Source organism: Panulirus ornatus, chromosome 19, assembly GCF_036320965.1.
Source record: "Panulirus ornatus isolate Po-2019 chromosome 19, ASM3632096v1, whole genome shotgun sequence".
NCBI lineage: Eukaryota > Metazoa > Arthropoda > Malacostraca > Decapoda > Palinuridae > Panulirus > Panulirus ornatus.
In genome coordinates, this window is record NC_092242.1 from 45,936,441 (window position 1) to 45,950,589 (window position 14,149).

Below are 14,149 nucleotides of genomic sequence, written 5' to 3' on the forward strand. Positions count from 1 at the left end.
TGATTATTGGAACATATGCACCTGGGCATGAGAAGAAAGATCATGAGAGGCAAGTGTTTTGCGAGCAGCTGAGTGAATGTGTTTGTAGTTTTGATGCATGAGACAAGGTTATAGTGATGGGTGATTTGAATGCAAAGGTGAGTAATGTGGCAGTGGAGGGAATAATTGGAGTACATGGGGTGTTCAGTGTTGTAAATGGAAATAGTGAAGACCTTGTAGATTTATGTGTTGAAAAAGGACTGGTAATTGAGAATACCTGGTTTAAAAAGAGAGATATACATAAGTATATACGTATGTAAGTAGGAGAGATGGCCAGAGATCGTTATTGGATTACATTTTAATTGACAGGCGCACGAAAGACAGACTTTTGGATGTTAATGTGCTGAGAGGTGCAAATGGAAGGATGTCTGATCATTATCTTGTGGATGCGAAGGTGAAGATTTGTAGAGGTTTTCAGAAAAGAAGAAAGAATGTTGGGGTGAAAAGAGTGGTGAGAGTATTTGAGCTTGGGAAGGAGACATGTGAGGAAGAACCAGGAGAGACTGAGTACAGAATGGAAAAAGGTGAGAACAAATGAGGTAAGGTGAGTGGGGGAGGAGCGGGATGTATTTCGGGAAGCAGTGATGGAGTGCGCAAAAGATGCTTGTGGTAAGAGAAGTGTGGGAGGTGGGCAGATTAGAAAGGGTAGTGAGTGGCGGGATGAAGAAGTAAGATTATTAGTGAAAGAGAAGCGAGGGGTATTTGGACGATTTTTCCAGGGAAAAAATGCAAATGACGGGGAGATGTATAAAAGAAAGAGGCAGGAGGTCAAGAGAAAAGTGCAAGAGGTGAAAAAGAGGGCAAATGAGAGTTGGGGTGAGAGAGTATCATTAAATTTTAGAGAGAATAAAAAGATGTTTTGGAAGGAGGTAAATAAAGTGCGTAAGACGGGGGAACAAATGGGAACTTCAGTGAAGGGGGCTAATGGGGAAGTGATAACAAGTAGTGGTGATGTGAGTAGGAGATGGAGTGAGTATTTTGAAGGTTTGCTGAATGTGTTTGATGATAGAGTGGCAGATATAGGGTGTTTTGGTCGAGGTGGTGTGTAAAGTGAGAGGGTTAGGGAAAATGATTTGGTAAACAGAGAAGAGGTAGTGAAAGGTTCACAGAAGATGAAAGCCGGCAAGGCAGCGGGTTTGGATGGTATTGCAGTGGAATTTATTAAAAAAAGGGGGTGACTGTATTGTTGAGTGGTTGGTAAGGTTATTTAATGTATGTATGACTCATGGTGAGGTGCCTGAGGATTGGCGGAATACCTGCATAGTGCCACTGTGCAAAGGGAAAGGGGATAAGAGTGAGTGCTTAAATTACAGAGGTATAAGTTTGTTGAGTGTTCCTGGGAAATTATATGGGAGAGTATTGATTGAGAGGGTGAAGGCATGTACAGAGCATCAGATTGGGGAAGAGCAGTGTGGTTTCAGAAGTGGTAGAGGATGTGTGGATCAGGTTTTTGCTTTGAAAAATGTATGTGAGAAATACTTAGAAAAGCAAATGGATTTGTATGTAGCATTTATGGATCTGGAGAAGGCATATGATAGAGTTGATAGAGATGCTCTGTGCAAGGTATTAAGAATATATGGTGTGGGAGGCAAGTTGTTAGAAGCAGTGAAAAGTTTTTACTGAGGATGTTAGGCATGTGTATGTGTAGGAAGAGAGGAAAGTGATTGGTTCTCAGTGAATGTTGGTTTGCGGCAGGGGTGCATGATGTCTCCATGGTTGTTTAATTTGTTTATGGATGGGGTTGTTGGGAGGGTGAATGCAAGAGTTTTGGAAAGGGGGGCAAGTATGCAGTCAGTTGTGGAAGAGAGAACTTGGGAAGTGAGCCAGTTGTTGTTCGCTGATGATACAGTGCTGGTGGCTGATTCATGTGAGAAACTGCAGAAGCTGGTGACTGATTTTGGTAAAGTGTGTGAAAGAAGAAAGTTGAGAGTAAATGTGAATAAAAGCAAGGTTATTAGGTACAGTAGGGTTGAGGGACAAGTCAATGGGGAGGTAAGTTAGAATAGAGAAAAAATGGAGGAAGTGAAGTGTTTTAGATATCTGGGAGTGGATTTGGCAGTGGATGGATTCATGGAATGGAAGTGAATCATAGAGTTGGGGAGGGGGCGAAAATTATGAGAGCATTGAAGAATGTGTGGAAGTCGAGAATATTATCTCGGAAAGTAAAAATGGGTATGTTTGAAGGAATAGTGGTTCCAACAATCTTATATGGTTGCGAGGCGTGGGCTATGAATGGAGTTGTGTGGAGGAGGGTGGATGTGATGGAAATGAGATGTTTTAGAACAATATGTGATGTGAGGTGGTTTGATCAAGTATGTAATAATAGGGTAAGAGAGATGTGTGGTAATAAAAAGAGTGTGGTTGAGAGAGCAGAAGAGGGTGTTTCGAAATGGTTTGGACACATGGAGAGAAGGAGTGAGGAAAGATTGACCAAGAGGATATATGTGTTGGCGGTGGAGGGAACGAGGAGAAGTGGGAGACCAAATTGGAGGTGGAAAGATGGAGAGAAAAAGATTTTGTGTGATTGGGGCCTGAACATGCAGGAGGGTGAAAGGCGGGCAAGGAATTGGGTGAATTGGATCGATGTGGTATACCGGAGTTGACGTGCTGTCAGTGGATTGAATCAGGGCATGTGAAGTGTCTGGGGTAAACCATGGAAAGTTGTGGGGAGCCTGGATGTGGAAAGGGAGCTGTGGTTTTGGGCATTATTGCATGACAGCTAGAGAATGAGTGTGAATGAATGGGGCCTTTGTAGTCTTTTCCTAGCACTACCTCGCACACATGAAGGGGAGGGGGATGGTATTCCATGTGTGGCGAAGTGGCGATGGAAATGAATAAAGACAGACAGTGTGAATTGTGTGCATGGGTATATATGTATGTGTCTGTATGTGTATATATATGTGTACTTTGAGATGTATAGGTATGTATATTTGCGTGTGTGGACGTGTATGTGTATACATGTGTATGGAGGTGGGTTGGGCCATTTCTTTCGTCTGCTTCCTTGCGCTACCTCGCAAATGCGGGAGACAGCGACAAAGCAAAATAAATAAATAAAATATATGTATATGTTGAGATGTATAGGTATGTATATTTGCATGTGTGGACGTGTATGTATATGCATGTGTACGTGGTTGGGTTGGGCCATTCTTTCGCCTGTTTCCTTGCGCTAACTCACTAATGCGGGAGACAGCGATAAAGCAAAATATGATAAATATATATATATATATATATATATATATACATATATATATATATATATATATATATATATATATATATATATATATATATATATATATATATATATATCAGCTCTGGTGGATGATTCGGGTAAGAAACTGCATAAGGTGGCTGACTGAGTTTGGTAAAAAGTGTGAAAGAAGAAAGCTGAGAGTAAATGTGAATAAGAGCAAGATTATTAGGTACAGTACGGTTGAAGGACAAGGCAATTGGGAGGTAAGTTTGAATGGAGAAAAACTGGAGGAAGTGAAGTCTTCTAGATATCTGGGAGTGGACTTGGCAGCAGACAGAACCATGGAAGAAGTGAATCATAGGGTGGGGAGGGGGCAAAAGTTCTGGGAGCATTGAAAAATGTGTGGAAATCGAGAGTGTTATCTTGGAAAGCAAAAATGGGCATGTTTGAAGGAATAGTGGTTCCAACAATGTTATATGGTTGCGAGGCATGGGCTATAGATAGAGTTGTGCGGAGAAGGGTGGATGTGCTGGAAATGAGATTTTTGAGGACAATATGTGGTGTGAGATGGTTTAATTGAGTAAGTAATGAAAGGGTAAGAGAGATGTTTGGTAATAAAAGGTGTGGTTGAGAGAGCAGAAAAGGGTGTTTTGGAATGGTTTGGTTACATGGAGAGAATGAGTGAGGAAAGATTGGCAAAGAAGATATATGTGTCAGAGGTGGAGGGAACGAGGAGAAGTGGGAGACCAAATTGGAGGTGGAAAGATGGAGTGAAAAAGATTTTGAGTGATCAGGGCCTGAACATGCAGGAGGGTGAAAGGCGTGCAAGAATAGAGTGAATTGGAGCGATGTGGTATACTGGGGTCGACGTGCTGTTAGTGGATTGAACTAAGGCATGTGAAGCGTCTGGGGTAAACCATGGAAAGTTTTGTGGGGCCTGGATGTGGAAAGGGAGGTGTGGTTTTGGTGCATTATACATGACAGCTAGATACTGAGTGTGAATGAATGTGGCCTTTGTTGTCTTTTCCTAGTGCTGCCTCATGCACATGTGGAGGAGGGGGCTGTCATTTCATGTGTGGTGGGGTGGCGATGGGAATGAATAAGGGCAGACAGTATGAATATGTTCATGTGTATACATGTATAGGTTTGTGTGTGTATATATATGTATTCGTTGAGATGTATAGGTATGTATATGTGCGTGTGTGGACGTGCATGTATATACATGTGTATGTGGGTGGGTTGGGCCATTCTTTCATCTTTTTCCTAAGCTACCCCACTGATGCGGGAGATAGCAACAACGTACAATATAAATATATAATATACATATATAGAGAGAGAGGGGAGGGGGAATGCTATTTCATGTGTGGTGGGGTTGTGACGGGGATAAATAAAGGCAGCAAGTATGAATATGTAATGTGCATATATGTACATATCTGTGTATGTATATGCATGTGTATACATTGAAATTTTTATGTACATATATGTGCATGTATGGGCGTTTATGGATCTTTATGTGTATGTAGGATATACATGTGTATGAGTAGAGAAAGCAGAGACATAATGGTTTCCAGTGAAGGTTGGTCTGTGGCAGAAGTGTGTGATGTCCCCATGGTTATGTAATCTGTGCATGGATGAGGTGGTTCGGAAGGTAAATGCAAGAGTCTTGGAGAGGGGGGAGAGTATGCAGTCTATGGGAGATGAGAGGTCTAAGGAAGTGAGTCAGTTGTTATTTGTTGATGATACAACACTGGTGGTTGATTTGTGTGAGAAACTGCAGAAGTTGGTGACTGAGTTTGAAAAAGTGTGTGAAAGGATAAAGTTGAAAGAGAATATGAACAAGAGGAAGGTTCTTAGGTTCAGTGAGGTTGAGGAACAAGTTAGTTGGGATGTAAGTTTGAATGGAGAATATTTGGGGAAACAAAGTGTTTTCAATATCTTGGAGTGGATTTAGCAGTGGATGGAACCATGGAAGCGGAAGTGAGTCACAGGGTGGGGGAGGGGTGAAGGTTCTGGGAGTGTTGAAGAATGTGTAGAAAGAAAGAACGTTATGTGTGAGTACAAGTGTTATGTCTGGAGGAATAATAGTTCCAAAAATATCATATGGTTGCAAGGAATTGGGTATGGACATGTTTGGTTGGAGGAGGGTGGATGTGTTGGAAATGAAATATCGGAGGCAAATAAATATGTTGTGTGAGGGGTTTTGATTGAATAAGTAAAGAAAGGGTAGGAAAGATGTGTGGTAATGGGAGTGTAGTGAAGAAAGCAGAAGTTGCATTGAAATGGTTTGGACATATGGAGAGAACGAGTGAGGAAAGGTTGACAAAGAGGATACATGTGTAAGAAGAGGAGGGAAGCAAGTCGTGAAACATCTGGGGTAAACCATAGAAAGGCCTCTGGTTTTGGTGCATTACATATGACAGCTCAAATATGGATGTGAGAAGATCTGGCCTTTCTTCATGTTTCCTGGTGATACTTCATTAATGCAGGGGGTGGCAATCAAGTGTGGGGGAAAAGAGAAAAATGTATATGTTGCCATTTCTTTTTATTTTCTCTCTCGCATTTATGTCGTTTCCTATGGGGTAGGTTGGTGTCAGAAATAGATGACAGTGAGCGAATATGACTACATACATTTGTTATCTATATCATCAAAAAAAAAACTCTGTCACTGTCTCCCGCGTTAGCAGGGTAGCGCAAGGAAACAGATGAAAGAATGTCCCAACTCACCCACATACACATGTATGTACATAAACGCCCACAAACACATATATACTTACCTATACATTTCAAGGTATACATATATATACATACACAGACATATACATATATACACATATGTATACTACGTACATATACATATGTATAAGTATATGTGTATATATGTGTATAGGTGTATATGAGTGGATGCACCTTAATTTGCTTCTTGACACTAAATCACTGACACAAGAAATGATCATGAAAAAAAAGTGTATGTGAGCAGATGTAGCCTTTCTTTATCTGTTTCCTGGTGCTACCTTGCTAACACAGGAAATAGAGATCAAGTATGAAAAAAAATTATCATAGAAATAATAATAATATGAATAATAATAATATAATAATAAAAATGATAATTTTCATATATTTCATATTTTGCTTTGTTGCTGTCTCCCGCATTAGCGAGGTAGCGCAAGGAAACAGACGAACGAAATGGCCCAACCAACCCACATACACATGTATATACATACACATCCACACATGCAAACATACATATCTATACATCTCAACACATACATATATATATATATATATATATATATATATATATATATATATATATATATATATATATATATATATTCATTATTTATTATTATTATTATTATACTTGTCACTATATCCTGCGTTAGCGAGGTGGTGCAGGGAAGCAGATGGGGGAGTGGTCCGGCCCACCCATATGCACATGTATGTACATGCATGTCCACACACGCACATATATATATGCCTGTACATCTCAATGTATACATATATTTTTTTTTTTTTTCCTAAGGAAGGAACAGAGAAGGGGGCCAGGTGAGGATATTCCCTCAAAGGCCCAGTCCTCTGTTCTTAACGCTACCTCGCTAACGCGGGAAATGGCGAATAGTATGAAAGAAAGAAATATATATATATATATATATATATATATATATATATATATATATATATATTATCCCTGGGGATAGGGGAGAAAGAATACTTCCCACGTATTCCCTGCGTGTCGTAGAAGGCGACTAAAAGGGGAGGGAGCGGGTGGCTGGAAATCCTCCCCTCTCGTTTTTTTTTTTAATTTTCCAAAAGAAGGAACAGAGAAGGGGGCCAGATGAGGATATTCCCTCTAAGGCCCAGTCCTCTGTTCTTAACGCTACCTCGCTAATGCGGGAAATGGCGAATAGTATGAAAGAAAGAATATATATATATATATATATATATATATATATATTTTTTTTTTTTTTTTTTCATACTTTGTCGCTGTCTCCCGCGTTTGCGAGGTAGCGCAAGGAAACAGACGAAAGAAATGGCCCAACCCCCCCCCCCATACACATGTACATACGTCCACACACGCAAATATTCATACCTACACAGCCTTCCATGGTTTACCCCAGACGCTTCACATGCCTTGATTCAATCCACTGACAGCACGTCAACCCCTGTATACCACATCGCTCCAATTCACTCTATTCCTTGCCCTCCTTTCACCCTCCTGCATGTTCAGGCCCCGATCACACAAAATCTTTTTCACTCCATCTTTCCACCTCCAATTTGGTCTCCCTCTTCTCCTCGTTCCCTCCACCTCCGACACATATATCCTCTTGGTCAATCTTTCCTCACTCATTCTCTCCATGTGCCCAAACCATTTCAAAACACCCTCTTCTGCTCTCTCAACCATGCTCTTTTTATTTCCACACATCTCTCTTACCCTTACGTTACTTACTCGATCAAACCACCTCACACCACACATTGTCCTCAAACATCTCATTTCCAGCACATCCATCCTCCTGCGCACATCTCTATCCATAGCCCACGCCTCGCAACCATACAACATTGTTGGAACCACTATTCCTTCAAACATACCCATTTTTGCTTTCCGAGATAATGTTCTCGACTTCCACACATTTTTCAAGGCTCCCAAAATTTTCGCCCCCTCCCCCACCCTATGATCCACTTCCGCTTCCATGGTTCCATCCGCTGACAGATCCACTCCCAGATATCTAAAACACTTCACTTCCTCCAGTTTTTCTCCATTCAAACTCACTCCCAATTGACTTGACCCTCAACCCTACTGTACCTAATAACCTTGCTCTTATTCACATTTACTCTTAACTTTCTTCTTCCACACACTTTACCAAACTCAGTCACCAGCTTCTGCAGTTTCTCACATGAATCAGCCACCAGCGCTGTATCATCAGCGAACAACAACTGACTCACTTCCCAAGCTCTCTCATCCCCAACAGACTTCATACTTGCCCCTCTTTCCAGGACTCTTGCATTTACCTCCCTAACAACCCCATCCATAAACAAATTAAACAACCATGGAGACATCACACACCCCTGCCGCAAACCTACATTCACTGAGAACCAATCACTTTCCTCTCTTCCTACACGTACACATGCCTTACATCCTCGATAAAAACTTTTCACTGCTTCTAACAACTTGCCTCCCACACCATATATTCTTAATACCTTCCACAGAGCATCTCTATCAACTCTATCATATGCCTTCTCCAGATCCATAAATGCTACATACAAATCCATTTGCTTTTCTAAGTATTTCTCACATACATTCTTCAAAGCAAACACCTGATCCACACATCCTCTACCACTTCTGAAACCGCACTGCTCTTCCCCAATCTGATGCTCTGTACATGCCTTCACCCTCTCAATCAATACCCTCCCATATAATTTACCAGGAATACTCAACAAACTTATACCTCTGTAATTTGAGCACTCACTCTTATCCCCTTTGCCTTTGTACAATGGCATTATGCACGCATTCCGCCAATCCTCAGGCACCTCACCATGAGTCATACATACATTAAATAACCTTACCAACCAGTCAACAATACAGTCACCCCCCTTTTTAATAAATTCCACTGCAATACCATCCAAACCTGCTGCCTTGCCGGCTTTCATCTTCCGCAAAGCTTTTACTACCTCTTCTCTGTTTACCAAATCATTTTCCCTAACCCTCTCACTTTGCACACCACCTCGACCAAAACACCCTATATCTGCCACTCTGTCATCAGACACATTCAACAAACCTTCAAAATACTCATTCCATCTCCTTCTCACATCACCGCTACTTGTTATCACCTCGCCATTTACGCCCTTCACTGAAGTTCCCATTTGCTCCCTTGTCTTACGCACCCTATTTACCTCCTTCCAGAACATCTTTTTATTCTCCCTAAAATTTACTGATAGTCTCTCACCCCAACTCTCATTTGCCCTTTTTTTCACCTCTTGCACCTTTCTCTTGACCTCCTGTCTCTTTCTTTTATACTTCTCCCACTCAATTGCATTTTTTCCCTGCAAAAATCGTCCAAATGCCTCTCTCTTCTCTTTCACTAATACTCTTACTTCTTCATCCCACCACTCACTACCCTTTCTAAACAGCCCACCTCCCACTCTTCTCATGCCACAAGCATCTTTTGCGCAATCCATCACTGATTCCCTAAATACATCCCATTCCTCCCCCACTCCCCTTACTTCCATTGTTCTCACCTTTTTCCATTCTGTACACAGTCTCTCCTGGTACTTCCCCACACAGGTCTCCTTCCCAAGCTCACTCACTCTCACCACCTTCTTCACCCCAACATTCACTCCTCTTTTCTGAAAACCCATACTAATTTTCACCTTAGCCTCCACAAGATAGTGATCAGACATCCCTCCAGTTGCACCTCTCAGCACATTAACATCCAAAAGTCTCTCTTTCGCACGCCTGTCAATTAACACGTAATCCAATAACGCTCTCTGGCCATCTCTCCTACTTACATAAGTATACTTATGTATATCTCGCTTTTTAAACCAGGTATTCCCAATCATCAGTCCTTTTTCAGCACATAAATCTACAATATATATATATATATATATATATATATATATATATATATATATATATATTATACATCTCCCACTCAATTGCATTTTTTCCCTGCAAAAATCGTCCAAATGCCTCTCTCTTCTCTTTCACTAATACTCTTACTTCTTCATCCCACCACTCTACCCTTTCTAATCAACCCACCTCCCACTCTTCTCATGCCACAAGCATCTTTTGCGCAATCCATCACTGATTCCCTAAATACATCCCATTCCTCCCCCACTCCCCTTACTTCCATTGTTCTCACCTTTTTCCATTCTGTACTCAGTCTCTCCTGGTACTTCCTCAGACAGGTCTCCATCCCAAGCTCACTTACTCTCACCACCCTTTTCACCCCAACATTCACTCTTCTTTTCTGAAAACCCATACAAATCTTCACCTTAGCCTCCACAAGATAATGATCAGACATCCCTCGAGTTGCACCTCTCAGCACATTAACATCCAAAAGTCTCTCTTTCGCACGCCTGTCAATTAACATGTAATCCAATAACGCTCTCTGGCCATCTCTCCTACTTACATAAGTATACTTATGTATATCTCGCTTTTTAAACCAGGTATTCCCAATCATCAGTCCTTTTTCAGCACATAAATCTACAAGCTCTTCACCATTTCCATTTACAACACTGAACACCCCATGTATACCAATTATTCCCTCAACTGCCACATTACTCACCTTTGCATTCAAATCACCCATCACTATAACCCGGTCTCGTGCATCAAAACCACTAACACACTCATTCAGCTGCTCCCAAAACACTTGCCTCTCATGATCTTTCTTCTCATGCCCAGGTGCATATACACCAATAATCACCCACCTCTCTCCATCAACTTTCAGTTTTACCCATATTAATCGAGAATTTACTTTCTTACATTCTATCACATACTCCCACAACTCCTGTTTCAGGAGTATTGCGTCTGGGGTAAACCATGGAAAGCTGTGTAGGTATGTATATTTGCGTGTGTGGACGTATGTATATACATGTGTATGGGGGGGGTTGGGCCATTTCTTTCGTCTGTTTCCTTGCGCTACCTCGCAAATGCGGGAGACAGCGACAAAGTATAATAAATAAATATATATATATATATATATATATATATATATATATATATATATATATTTTCTTTCTTTTTTTTTTGCTTTGTCGCTGTCTCCCGCGTTTGCGAGGTAGCGCAAGGAAACAGACGAAAGAAATGGCCCAACCCACCCCCATACACATGTATATACATACGTCCACACACGCAGATATACATACCTACACAGCTTTCCATGGTTTACCCCAGACGCTTCACATGCCCTGATTCAATCCACTGACAGCACGTCAACCCCGGTATACCATATCGATCCAATTCACTCTATTCCTTGCCCTCCTTTCACCCTCCTGCATGTTCAGGCCCCGATCACTCAAAATCTTTTTCACTCCATCTTTCCACCTCCAATTTGGTCTCCCACTTCTCCTCGTTCCCTCCACCTCCGACACATATATCCTCTTGGTCAATCTTTCCTCACTCATTCTCTCCATGTGCCCAAACCATTTCAAAACACCCTCTTCTGCTCTCTCAACCACGCTCTTTTCATTTCCACACATCTCTCTTACCCTTACATTACTTACTCAATCAAACCACCTCACACCACACATTGTCCTCAAACATCTCATTTCCAGCACATCCATCCTCCTGCACACAACTCTATCCATAGCCCACGCCTCGCAACCATATAACATTGTTGGAACCACTATTCCTTCAAATATACCCATTTTTGCTTTCCGAGATAATGTTCTCGACTTCCACACATTCTTCAAGGCTCCCAGAATTTTCGCCCCCTCCCCCACCCTATGATCCACTTCCGCTTCCATGTTTCCATCCGCTGCTAGATCCACTCCCAGATATCTAAAACACTTCACTTCCTCCAGTTTTTCTCCATTCAAACTCACCTCCTAACTGACTTGACCCTCAACCCTACTGTACCTAATAACCTTGCTCTTATTCACATTTACTCTTAACTTTCTTCTTTCACACACTTTACCAAACTCAGTCACCAGCTTCTACAGTTTCTCACATGAATCAGCCACCAGCGCTGTATCATCAGCGAACAACAACTGACTCACTTCCCAAGCTCTCTCATCCCCAACAGACTTCATACTTGCCCCTCTTAACAAAACTCTTGCATTTACCTCCCTAACAACCCCATCCATAAACAAATTAAACAACCATGGAGACATCATACACCCCTGCCGCAAACCTACATTCACTGAGAACCAATCACTTTCCTCTCTTCCTACACGTACACATGCCTTACATCCTCGATAAAAACTTTTCACTGCTTCTAACAACTTTCCTCCCACACCATATATTCTTAATACCTTCCACAGAGCATCTCTATCAACTCTATCATATGCCTTCTCCAGATCCATAAATGCTACATACAAATCAATTTGCTTTTCTAAGTATTTCTCACATACATTCTTCAAAGCAAACACCTGATCCACACATCCTCTACCACTTCTGAAACCACACTGCTCTTCCCCAATCTGATGCTCTGTACATGCCTTCACCCTCTCAATCAATACCCTCCCATATAATTTGCCAGGAATACTCAACAAACTTATACCTCTATAATTTCAGCACTCACACTTATCCCCTTTGCCTTTGTACAATGGCACTATGCACGCATTCCGCCAATCCTTAGGCACCTCACCATGAGTCATACATCCATTAAATAACCTTACCAACCAGTCAATAATACAGTCACCCCCTTTTTAAATAAATTCCACTGCAATACCATCCAAACCTGCTGCCTTGCCGGCTTTCATCTTCCACAAAGCTTTTACTACCTCTTCTCTGTTTACCAAATAATTTTCCCTAATCCTCTCACTTTGCACACCACCTCGACCAAAACACCCTATATCTGCCACTCTATCATCAAACACATTCAACAAACCTTCAAAATACTCATTCCATCTCCTTCTCACATCACCACTACTTGTTATCATCTCCCCATTTGCGCCCTTCACTGAAGTTCCCATTTGCTCCCTTGTCTTACGCACTTTATTTACCTCCTTCCAGAACATCTTTTTATTCTCCCTAAAATTTAATGATACTCTCTCACCCCAACTCTCATTTGCCCTTTTTTTCACCTCTTGCACCCTTCTCTTGACCTCCTGTCTCTTTCTTTTATACGTCTCCCACTCAATTTCATTTTTTCCCTGCAAAAATGAAATTTTTCACTAATACTCTTACTTCTTCATCCCACCACTCACTACCCTTTCTAATCAACCCAGTTGTGGAAGTATGTGATAGAATGTAAGAAAGTAAATTCTCGATTAATATGGGTAAAACTGAAAGTTGATGGAGAGAGGTGGGTGATTATTGGTGCATATGCACCTGGGCATGAGAAGAATGATCATGAGAGGCAAGTGTTTTGGGAGCAGCTGAATGAGTGTGTTAGTGGTTTTGATGCACGAGACTGGGTTATAGTGTTGGGGGATTTGAATGCAAAGGTGAGTAATGTGGCAGTTGAGGGAATAATTGGTATACATGGGGTGTTCAGTGTTGTAAATGGAAATGGTGAAGAGCTTGTAGATTTATGTGCTGAAAAAGGACTGATGATTGGAAATACCTGGTTTAAAAAGCGAGATATACATAAGTATACTTATGTAAGTAGGAGAGATGGCCAGAGAGCGTTATTGGACTACGTGTTAATTGACAGGCGCGCGAAAGAGAGACTTTTGGATGTTAATGTGCTGAGAGGTGCAACTGGAGGGATGTCTGATCATTATCTTGTGGAGGCTAAGGTGAAGATTTGTATGGGTTTCCAGAAAAGAAGAGTGAATGTTGGGGTGAAGAGGGAGGTGAGAGTAAGTGAGCTTGGGAAGGAGACTTGTGTGAGGAAGTACCAGGAGAGACTGAGTACATAATGGAAAAAGGTGAGAACAATGGAAGTAAGGGGAGTGGGGGAGGAATGGGATGTATTTAGGGAGATGGAGTGAGTATTTTGAAGGTTTGTTGAATGTGTTTGATGATAGAGTGGCAGATATAGGGTGTTTTGGTCGAGGTGGTGTGCAAAGTGAGAGGGTTAGGGAAAATGATTTGGTAAACAGAGAAGAGGTAGTGAAAGCTTTGCGGAAGATGAAAGCCGGCAAGGCAGCAGGTTTGGATGGTATTGCAGTGGAATTTATTAAAAAAAGGGGGTGACTGTATTGTTGACTGGTTGGTAAGGTTATTTAATGTATGTATGACTCATGGTGAGGTTCCTGAGGATTGGAGGAATGCGTGCATAGTGCCATTGTACAAAGGCAAAGGGGATAAGA

At 41.5% G+C, this 14,149-nt stretch overlaps 1 protein-coding gene across 1 annotated transcript in view; it reads right to left on the reverse strand.

Annotated features, from left to right (window-relative positions):
* The window catches only part of LOC139755483 (2-oxoadipate dehydrogenase complex component E1-like), a 526,829-nt gene that overhangs the window by 18,821 nt on the left and 493,859 nt on the right, over positions 1 to 14,149 (reverse strand). The gene's annotated exons all lie outside the window — the stretch shown is intronic.